The sequence below is a fragment of the Ranitomeya variabilis genome, chromosome 5, assembly GCF_051348905.1.
Source record: "Ranitomeya variabilis isolate aRanVar5 chromosome 5, aRanVar5.hap1, whole genome shotgun sequence".
NCBI classification, from domain to species: domain Eukaryota; kingdom Metazoa; phylum Chordata; class Amphibia; order Anura; family Dendrobatidae; genus Ranitomeya; species Ranitomeya variabilis.
In genome coordinates this window covers 545,013,857-545,023,930 of record NC_135236.1, presented here as the reverse complement: position 1 = coordinate 545,023,930, position 10,074 = coordinate 545,013,857, and positions in this window count along the sequence as shown.

Sequence of the window (10,074 nt, the reverse complement as noted above, 5' to 3'; positions counted from 1 at the left end):
TAGTCCAGGGGTGTTGCTATATAAACTTCTTGAATTCTCAGTCTGGTGCCTGGCATCGTTGTAATCAGTTCCTTTCTGTTTGCTCCTGTCTGCTGGTCCTGGATCTTGCAAAATTAAGCTAAGTCCTGCTTCTTTGTTTTTTGGTTATTTGCATGGCTCTTATTTTTTGTCCAGCTTGTACTAAATGTGATTCCTGATTTTGCTGGAAGCTCTAGGGGGCTGGTATTCTCCCCCCGGGCCGTTAGACGGTTCGGGGGTTCTTGAATATCCAGCGTGGAAATTTTGATAGGGTTTTTGCTGACCGTATAAGTCATCTTACTATATTCTGCTATTAGTCAGTGGGCCTCTCTTTGCTAAATATCTAGTTCATTCTTACGTTTGTCTTTTCTTCTTACCTCACCGTTATTATTTGTTGGGGGCTTGTATCCAACTTTTGGGGTCTTTTCTCTGGAGGCAAGTAAGGTCTATCTGTTCCCTTCTAGGGTTAGTTAGTTCTCCGGCTGGCGCGAGACGTCTAGAACCAACGTAGGCACGTTCCCCGGCTGCTGCTATATGTGGTGCTAGGATTAGATATACGGTCAGCCCAGTTACCACTGCCCTATGAGCTGGTTTTTTGTGTTTGCAGACTTGGTATTTACTTTTGAGACCCTCTGCCATTGTGGTCATAACAGACATTTGCGCAAATGTCATCATTAACTACAAGAAACATATGACTGCTGTGATTGCCAACAAGGGTTTTGCCACCAAGTATTAAGTCTTGTTTGCCAAAGGGATTAAATCCTTGTTCTCACTGCAAAATGCAAATAAATGTATATAATTTATACAATGTGATTTTCTGGATTTTATTTTTGATATTCTATCTCTCAATGTTAACATTAACCTACCCTTAAAATTATAGACTGCTCACGTCTTTGCCAGTGGGCAAACTTACAAAATCAGCAAGGGATCAAATACTTATTTCCCCCACTGTATATGTGTTAAACCTTGGATTCCTCAAAGAATCCTGTTTTACTCTGATGACAGCTTTAGACACCTTTGGAATTCTCTCAAGTTGCTTCATCAGGTAGTAACTAAAAATGACTTCCAATGAACAGTTTTGCCTCATCAAGAGTTCACTTGCGAAATTACCAGCCTTAAGTGTTTGTGCCAACCAAGTAAGTTTTGCAGAGGCAGTGTTGGTGCACAGTTCCATATAGTGCTGAGTTCTATTATACAACTGTTCTATTCTAGAATATAACAAGAACCACTCAACAACGTGAAACAAAACATCAATTCAACATTACTTTAAGACATAAAGGTCAGGTAATCCGAATAATTGCTAGAACATATTGACTCTCTAGGGATCAGTTGTTATTAGGAGTGCTCCAAATAAACTGCACAATGTGAGTGTGACAGTCCTATGATGCATTATCTGCCATCCTTCCTGTCCACCTTCCATAGAGTGTTTTATGAACTAAGTCATGTCCACTGGTTATTTTCTTATAAATTGTTCCTAAATGAAGGCCATATATGAAAAGGATCCTAGGAGAAGGAGGAGGGATTGCCTTGGGGTTGACTCTATCCTCCACTAAAGATAAATGGCTCATGCCTATGTCCATTTCCTTTGGTTCCTGCATGTTCATGGGACATGCATTTAATTATGGAGCTGTAGAGAATTTATATGTCTCTTCTGCCAAAAGGCCGAAAGCTCCCCTTGCTTTCTTGCGGAGACCTCTACAGCTAATCTCTGTAAATTACTTAGCAATTCCTGGTGGTGGTATCTTCTGGACAGGGTAGTTTTCATATAAGTGCAATGCACGTTTAGGACATTTCTTCTTTAACTTTGCCACTTTATACTATTGGTACTTCTGTGGCTACAAGTACATGTCCCAGTCATTGACTGCTCGTCCAACCAGATCGCCCAGTGAGGATCATCTTGTATTCAAAAATGCCTCAAAGCACTACCACAACCATCTTCTTTGAAACTTTGCTTTGCATCTATTATCTACAATGTGCCTGCCTCCTAACAGGAATTCATAGTGTCTCTAGGCAGAGGGCCGAAACGCTACCTACTCATCAGCCATATGACTGTGCCATTCCTCTTCTTCCTGTTATGAAGCCATCCAGAGGGAGAACTTATCTTCCAACTCTCCTGGAGACAGGCAATGTTCATCTATATTAAAGAAAACTTGGAAGGGGATTCATCCGAAGAGCTTCATTCCCTCCCTGAACAGGCATCTCTTTTGTAAAAAATGGAAGACTAGTCTTGGAGACTATTGGACCATAAAATCACACTGACTGTTTTCTATTACCTATCATCTATAGGTTATTAGACAGGATTAAAGTTGCTACTGTCTTCACCAAATTAGACAGAGTTTTTAATGGAGGACAGCATGCAATATCATAATGGTCATTATGAAGATTTAATTATGCCTTTCAGAATATGCAGCATTTTGCTGTTTAAATTAAACTGATGGTTGGGAGATGTGTCCATTGCATCAGACATGTTGGATTGCCTATCGTTCGCATTATTCCCCTGGAGATAAGCTGCCTTCCGATGTGTCAGTCAACAGCTTCCTTATAGAGGACACAAGAGCGATCAGCCAAGCGAGCACTACTGTGTACGGGTATGATGGTTGAGATGGCTGTCGTCTGAACGATTGGCCAAAGCATTGTTCAATCGACAGACATCTAATGTGTATGGCCATCTTTAAAAAAACAACCCTAACAGTTTTATCCTGGTTGGAGTACTCTTGATGATGTCTGCACTAAAAGATCATTTAAACTTGTTGACCTTTTATTTACTCTGCAATTACTGTTCGGAAAATCCAGCTTTATTACAGAGACAGTAGAAATAGTATAAAGTTAGAATTTACAGTGTAAATTTCAGAGCAACAAGTCTGAAAAACCAATGATTACAGTACCAAGATAAGATATAATCTGGAATATGCAAAATCAGTTTATATCAGTAGAAATACATGTAGGGCAAGTTGCCATATAGCTGTGCCTAGGATGCATACATTTTTCAATGTGTCAAGTTATTACTTCCACATCTGACCCAGAGAGTAATATCAGATGGTATAAAGGAAAACAAGAATTGACATCTATCATCTAAAAAAGCCATTAAAATGATTCCTGTGAATACACATCTCTTTTCTATACAGTACGTTTCAGTAAACGTATGATGAAAGAAATGTGGCTTCGGTGTTTAAGTGTACACCGTTCTCCTGCCTGTGCTCCCGATGATGGACACTTCGAACCAGGGGCGTGTAGAACACACAGCTGATCCAAACTGTGTGCTCTCCCATGCAGGAAGCATCAAAGGTGCTCAAAAGCTTGGATGCTGGCCACATCTGGCAACCTGACCCACTTCAGAGCAATTGTTGCAAACTTTAAAGCAGTGAGATTGCAAGTTAGCATTCCTTACCTAGGAAGTCGTCCTCCTCCGAAAGACTACAGTGATGGCTGGTAATAAACCAAAAAGAAAATGGACACCAAAGCTAAAAATAACAATTTTACTGAAAACCATTAAAACAGTACAAAACTACACAAATGAGGTATATGATAAGAAAAAGATTATACAGTAGAAAGGCAACACTAGTGCCGCGTACGTATATACCCTGCTAAGGAACAGAGTAAAAAAAGGGGGGGAGGTGTACCACAACAAAATATGCAGTAAGTAATAGTAATACTATAAAATATAGCGCCCCCCGAGGAAGCTCCTCTTGTAAGTATAATATGGCTCTATTCATATATGTTTGTGGGATCTCCCCCGGTATATTTGCACATATGTGCTGAGATGAATATGGATACATATGGCTTTATCGCCACATAATATTTTGCATGAGGCACTTTATCTATTTTTTTGACTTACATGCACACTCACTGTCCCCCTGTACCTGCTTTCTATTAGTGAGTTATTCCATTGTTGTCAGACATTCTGTGGCTGTGTGTTACCATCAATATTTTATAGTATTACTATTACTTACTGCATATTTTGTTGTGGTACACCTCCCCCCTTTTTTTACTCTGTTCCTTAGCAGGGTATATACGTACGCGGCACTAGTGTTGCCTTTCTACTGTATAATCTTTTTCTTATCATATACCTCATTTGTGTAGTTTTGTACTGTTTTAATGGTTTTCAATAAAATTGTTATTTTTAGCTTTGGTGTCCATTTTCTTTTTGGTTTATTATATATTTTGATGGCGGAGCATTTACTTGGAGTGCCCTCTCTATAGGTTTAGTGATGGCTGGTAATCTAGTCAACAATCATTAAACTATAGAATTAAAAATTCATCTGTTCTAGAGACAAAAACATTTTTAATAACGCTTTGTAATTTTACTCATTTAGCATGAGACAATCTTTTTTAGATCTCATTTGGAATGTATGCATTATGAGGTCTACAGTTACCTTGGTCCCCTAAATCCAGGTGGGCAAGCTGCTCTGCACACTGAATGGTTTTGAAGAGGTTTTCCAGAAGTATGATATTGAGACTTTCCTAGAGTTCAGTTGCATTCAAGTGAATGCAAAGCCAGTTTGAGCCGCTACCGTATGTACAACCCTGAGGCTGCTAAAAACTGAAGTGGAGCCCAAGGTAAAGCCATTTCATTCTTCTTTCTGGAAACCCCTTGTTGCACAATAGGAGATAAATAAATGGCTGTATGTTACTGGATTGGATAGGAAAGGTGGTGAACAACATCAATCCTTTTCTTACATAACTCAGTGTTATGAAGTTATTGGCTGAGGGTATTAAATACAGACTGCTTTCTCTACCCATCCTCCGTAAATTGTAAATAAAAATGCTAAAAAATTTGTAAACAAACCACATACACTTAACAAACAATAATGGGATAAATGTCCAAAGTGGAAATACAATATTAGTTTTATAAAAACCAATCAAAGCAATAAATAGAATAAATTGTTTTAAACATTTTATTACATTCACGAGAAGAGGAACTTTTTAACCACAGTGAAAAAAAACTGAAGTTAAGTAAGCAATATAACCACAAGTTTATGAGCAGTAAGTTCTTATCAAATTTTTGCTTTTGGAAGAGACGTCAGAAGGTAAAAGCTAAAACTATTTTGGTTGTTTACTTGAAAAGGTATTTTCCTGTCCTGTTTTGTATACTATCACCCATTGTCATTAAAAACAGAAATTCTCAGAATGTAAAAAAAATTCCCATTAGGTTGCTCTAACAAAGTGCAATTTGGGGCAAGGTGCCAGGATCCATAGTTGGAAGGGAGAGAGTAGTTATAATTGTGTATTACCGAATAGGATGGCAATAGTACAAATTAAACTGTAAGCTCACTGACTAAGTATTCAATATAAAATAGTAGATAAAACATCAATTTTATTACAAAACTCTAAAATCCTTAAAGCAAGAATAAAAGCAAAAATTATCTGGCCAATAGAAAATATTCTTCTGGACTAGTGCCGAAAGGAAAAATAGGATTATGCTTGCCCTGATATAGAACTAAGGAGTCCATACCATGCCGTGGAGGTTGGCATCTTATATATACAACAGAAATGGCACCCCTGCTGAATGTCAGCTTTCCTTGCTTGGCCCTATGTAGCCCTACATTGGGAACGTAAACGTATTCATTCAGACAATTTGTAAAGAGTACCAAAAATCTATACAAGGTAGGGGTATATTAAATAACTATCTACAAATCACACTAATATAGGCAACATCACATACACATTATACCATAGTGTATTAACTTTATAGATAGTAATGGAGTAATATAAGAAATAGTCTGTGCAGTGACTATGGATATGGTTAGTAAGGCGCCTGTCTACAAATACTCAGCCATGTACCTAAAATAAATTCTTATACACATACACTCAATGGATTCATATTAATAAAGTGTAAATAGCAATTGGATAAGTAAAACTTAACCTTTATTAGGTATGATAAAACTGACTAACAATAACATATAAGTGAAAAAAAGAGGAAAGGAACCCCTGTGCAATGAAGTGCCCTAATACCAACGCAGAATGGGGAGGACAAAAACAACTAGATGGGTATTTCCTGAAGGAACTACAGATAGTGCTTTGGAATGGTGCCCGGGCTGCCCCTGCAAGACTTTCACACTTGGGTGCCCCTCAGGCGCTGGTTTGGTAGTTGTAGCCCCTCAGGGTTGAGCTTAACCCCTGGGGACCTGCTGAGGCCACTTGCGCCTCCTAGGGCCTATTTTATTTTGATCTTCAGAAAATGTAAGAGCAAATTAGACTAGATGGGCATTTCCTGAAGGAAATACATGGTGCTTGAACAGCGCTGCCAGCTTTACAGCAGCACTTTTCGCACACGGGACTGGGGGGCACTTACTTTTCCACACCCGGGACCGGGGGGCACTTACTTTTCCACACCCAGGACTGGGGGGCACTTACTTTTCCACACCCGGGACCGGGGGGCACTTACTTTTGCACGCCCAGGGCGCACTTACTTTTGCACACAGGGGGCGCACTTGCTTTTGCACACCCCGGGCAGGGGCGCACTTACTTTTGAAGGCCCAGGGCACACTTACTTTTGTACGCCTAGGGCGCACTTACTTTTGCACGCCGGTGGCGCCCTTACTTTTGCACACCGGGGGCGCACTTACTTTTGCACACTGGGGCGTACTCACTTTTGCACACCCGGGGCGCACTCACTTTTGCACACCGGGGGCGCACTTACTTTTGCACACCCAGGGCGCACTTACTTTTGCACACCCGGGTCCGGGGGCGCAATTACTTTTGCACACCCGGGGTCGGGGCGCACTTACTTTTGCACCCCCGGGGCGCACTTACTTTTGCACCCCCGGGGCGCGCTTACTTTTGCACACACGGGGCGCACTTACTTTTGCACACCCGGGGCGCACTTACTTTTGCACACCCGGAGCCAGGGGCGCACTTACTTTTCACCCACGGTACGGGGGCGCACTTACTTTTCACACATGGGACCGGGGTGCACTTACTTTTCACCCAGGGGACCGGGGGTGCACTTACTTTTCACCCACGGTACGGGGGCGCACTTACTTTTCACACATGGGACCGGGGTGCATTTACTTTTCACCCACGGGACCGGGGGTGCACTTATTTTTCACCCACGGGACCGGGGGTGCACTTACTTTTCACCCACGGGACCGGGGGTGCACTTACTTTTCAACCACGGGACCGGGGATGCACTTACTTTTCACACACGGGACTGGGGGTGCACTTACTTTTCACACACGGGTCCGGGGGTGCACTTACTTTTCACACACGGGACCGGGGGTGCACTTACTTTTCACACACGGGACCGGGGGTGCACTTACTTTTCACCCACGCGACCGAGGGTGCACTTACTTTTCACCCACGGGACCGGGGGTGCACTTACTTTTCACACACGGGACCGGGGGTGCACTTACTTTTCACACACGGGGCCGGGGGTGCACTTACTTTTGCACACCTGAGGCGCACTTACTTTTGCACACCCGGGGCCGGGGGCGCACTTACTTTTGCACACCCGGGGCGCACTTACTTTTGCACACCCGGGGCCAGGGTGCACTTACTTTTCACTCACGGGACCGAGGGTGCACTTACTTTTCACCCACGGGACCGAGGGTGCACTTACTTTTCACCCACGGGACCGGGGTGCACTTACTTTTCACACCCGGGACCGGGGGTGCACTTACTTTTCACCCACGGGACCGGGGTGCACTTACTTTTCACACCCGGGACCGGGGGTGCACTTACTTTTCACCCACGGGACCGGGGTGCACTTACTTTTCACCCACGGGACCGGGGTGCACTTACTTTTCAACTACGGGACCAGTGGTGCACTTACTTTTCACACACGGGGCCGGGGGCGCACTTACTTTTGCACACCCGGGGCACACTTACTTTTGCACACCCGGGGTCGGGGGCGCACTTACTTTGGCACACCCGGGAGCGCACTTACTTTTGCGCTCCCGGGGCCAGGGTGCACTTACTTTTCACCCACGGAACCGGGTGTGCAGTTACTTTTCAACCACGGGATCGGGGGTGCACTTACTTTTCACCCATGGGAAGGGGGGTGCACTTACTTTTCACACACGAGGCCGGAGGCGCACTTACTTTTGCACACCCGGGATGCACTTACTTTTGCACACCCGGGGCCGGGGGCGCACTTACTTTTGCACACCCGGGGCGCAATTACTTTTCACCCACGGGACCGGGGGTGCACTTACTTTTGCACACCCGGGGCCGGGGGCGCACTTACTTTTGCACACCCCGGGCCTGGGTGCACTTACTTTTCACCCACGGGACCGGGGGTGCACTTACTTTTCACCCACGGGACCGGGGGTGCACTTACTTTTCACCCACGGGACTGGGGTGCACTTACTTTTCACCCACGGGACCGGGGGTGCACTTACTTTTCATCCACGGGACCGAGGGTGCACTTACTTTTCACCCACGGGACCAGGGGTGCACTTACTTTTCTCCCACGGGACCGGGGGTGCACTTACTTTTCACCCATGGGACCGGGGGTGCAGTTACTTTTCAACCATGGGACCGGGGGTGCACTTACTTTTCACCCATGGGAAGGGGGGTGCACTTACTTTTCACACACGGGGCCGGGGGCGCACTTACTTTTGCACACCCGGGGCACACTTACTTTTGCACACCCGGGGCCAGGGGCGCACTTACTTTTGCACACCCCGGGAGCACTTACTTTTCACCCACGGGACCGGGGGTGCACTTACTTTTGCACACCCGGGGCGCACTTACTTTTGCACACCCAGGGCCAGGGTGCACTTACTTTTCACCCACGGGACTGGGGGTGCACTTACTTTTCACCCACGGGATCGGGGGTGCACTTACTTTTCACCCACGGGTCTGGGGTGCACTTACTTTTCACCCACGGGACCGGGGTGCACTTACGTTTCACCCACGGGACCAGGGGTGCACTTACTTTTCACCCACGGGACCGGGGGTGCACCTACTTTTCACACACGGGACCGGGGATGCACTTACTTTTCACACACGGGACCGGGGGTGCACTTACTTTTCACACACGGGACCGGGGGTGCACTTACTTTTCACCCACGGGACCGGGGGTGCACTTACTTTTCACCCATGGGACCGGGGGTGCACTTACTTTTCACACACGGGACCGGGGGTGCACTTACTTTTCATCCACGGGACCGAGGGTGCACTTACTTTTCACCCACGGGACCAGTGGTGCACTTACGTTTCTCCCACGGGACCGGGGGTGCACTTACTTTTCACACACGGGACCGGGGGTGCACTTACTTTTCACACACGGGACTGGGGGTGCACTTACTTTTCACCCACGGGACCGGGGGTGCACTTACTTTTCACCCACGGGACCGAGGGTGCACTTACTTTTCACACACGGGACTGGGGGTGCACTTACTTTTCACACACGGGACCGGGGATGCACTTACTTTTCACACACGGGACGAGAGGGTGTCATAGTCACGTTATTCTGATGTTTGACTTTGATAAATGATCATGTCCTAAAATGGACACCGTACATTTGCATAGCTGCCATCTTTGGAAGGTCAAGTTGGGGGTAAAGGAAAGTTCGCCATTATTTCCTATGGGAATTTTTTTTTTTTAAACGCGATTTTTAAAAAAACTACAAATCGGATCGACACGAAAAATACTTAGCACACCTCTCGTGGACGCTGGCTTCGAAATGACACCTCACTGGAGTCTGTGCGTGCAGCGGTTCAGGCCGTATTAATTGCGGAAAAAAGCCTAATAATAAGAAGAAGTTAACCACGTTCGGATTACAATATAGTGCTTTGTTCCAAAGCACTATAATAACATAAACATTTATTTAAAATGACAGTACTAAACAGTCACTAGGTATGTGACCTTGTAATCAAGTGAGCCTGAATAGAACTCAACTTGTTAGGAGGCTAAGCAAAAATTGTGCCAACTTTCCATTCATAGTTGTACACGGGGTATGATCCTACGATATATCTGGCCCTATTTTATTTCATGAACACAATCAATGAGTATATGATTTTCCATGTATGTTCAGACAATTCCCTACTAGGCACATGTATTATTATGTGCTGTTTTACCTTAAAAGGGTCGGGCTGAGGGATGTTGTCAATT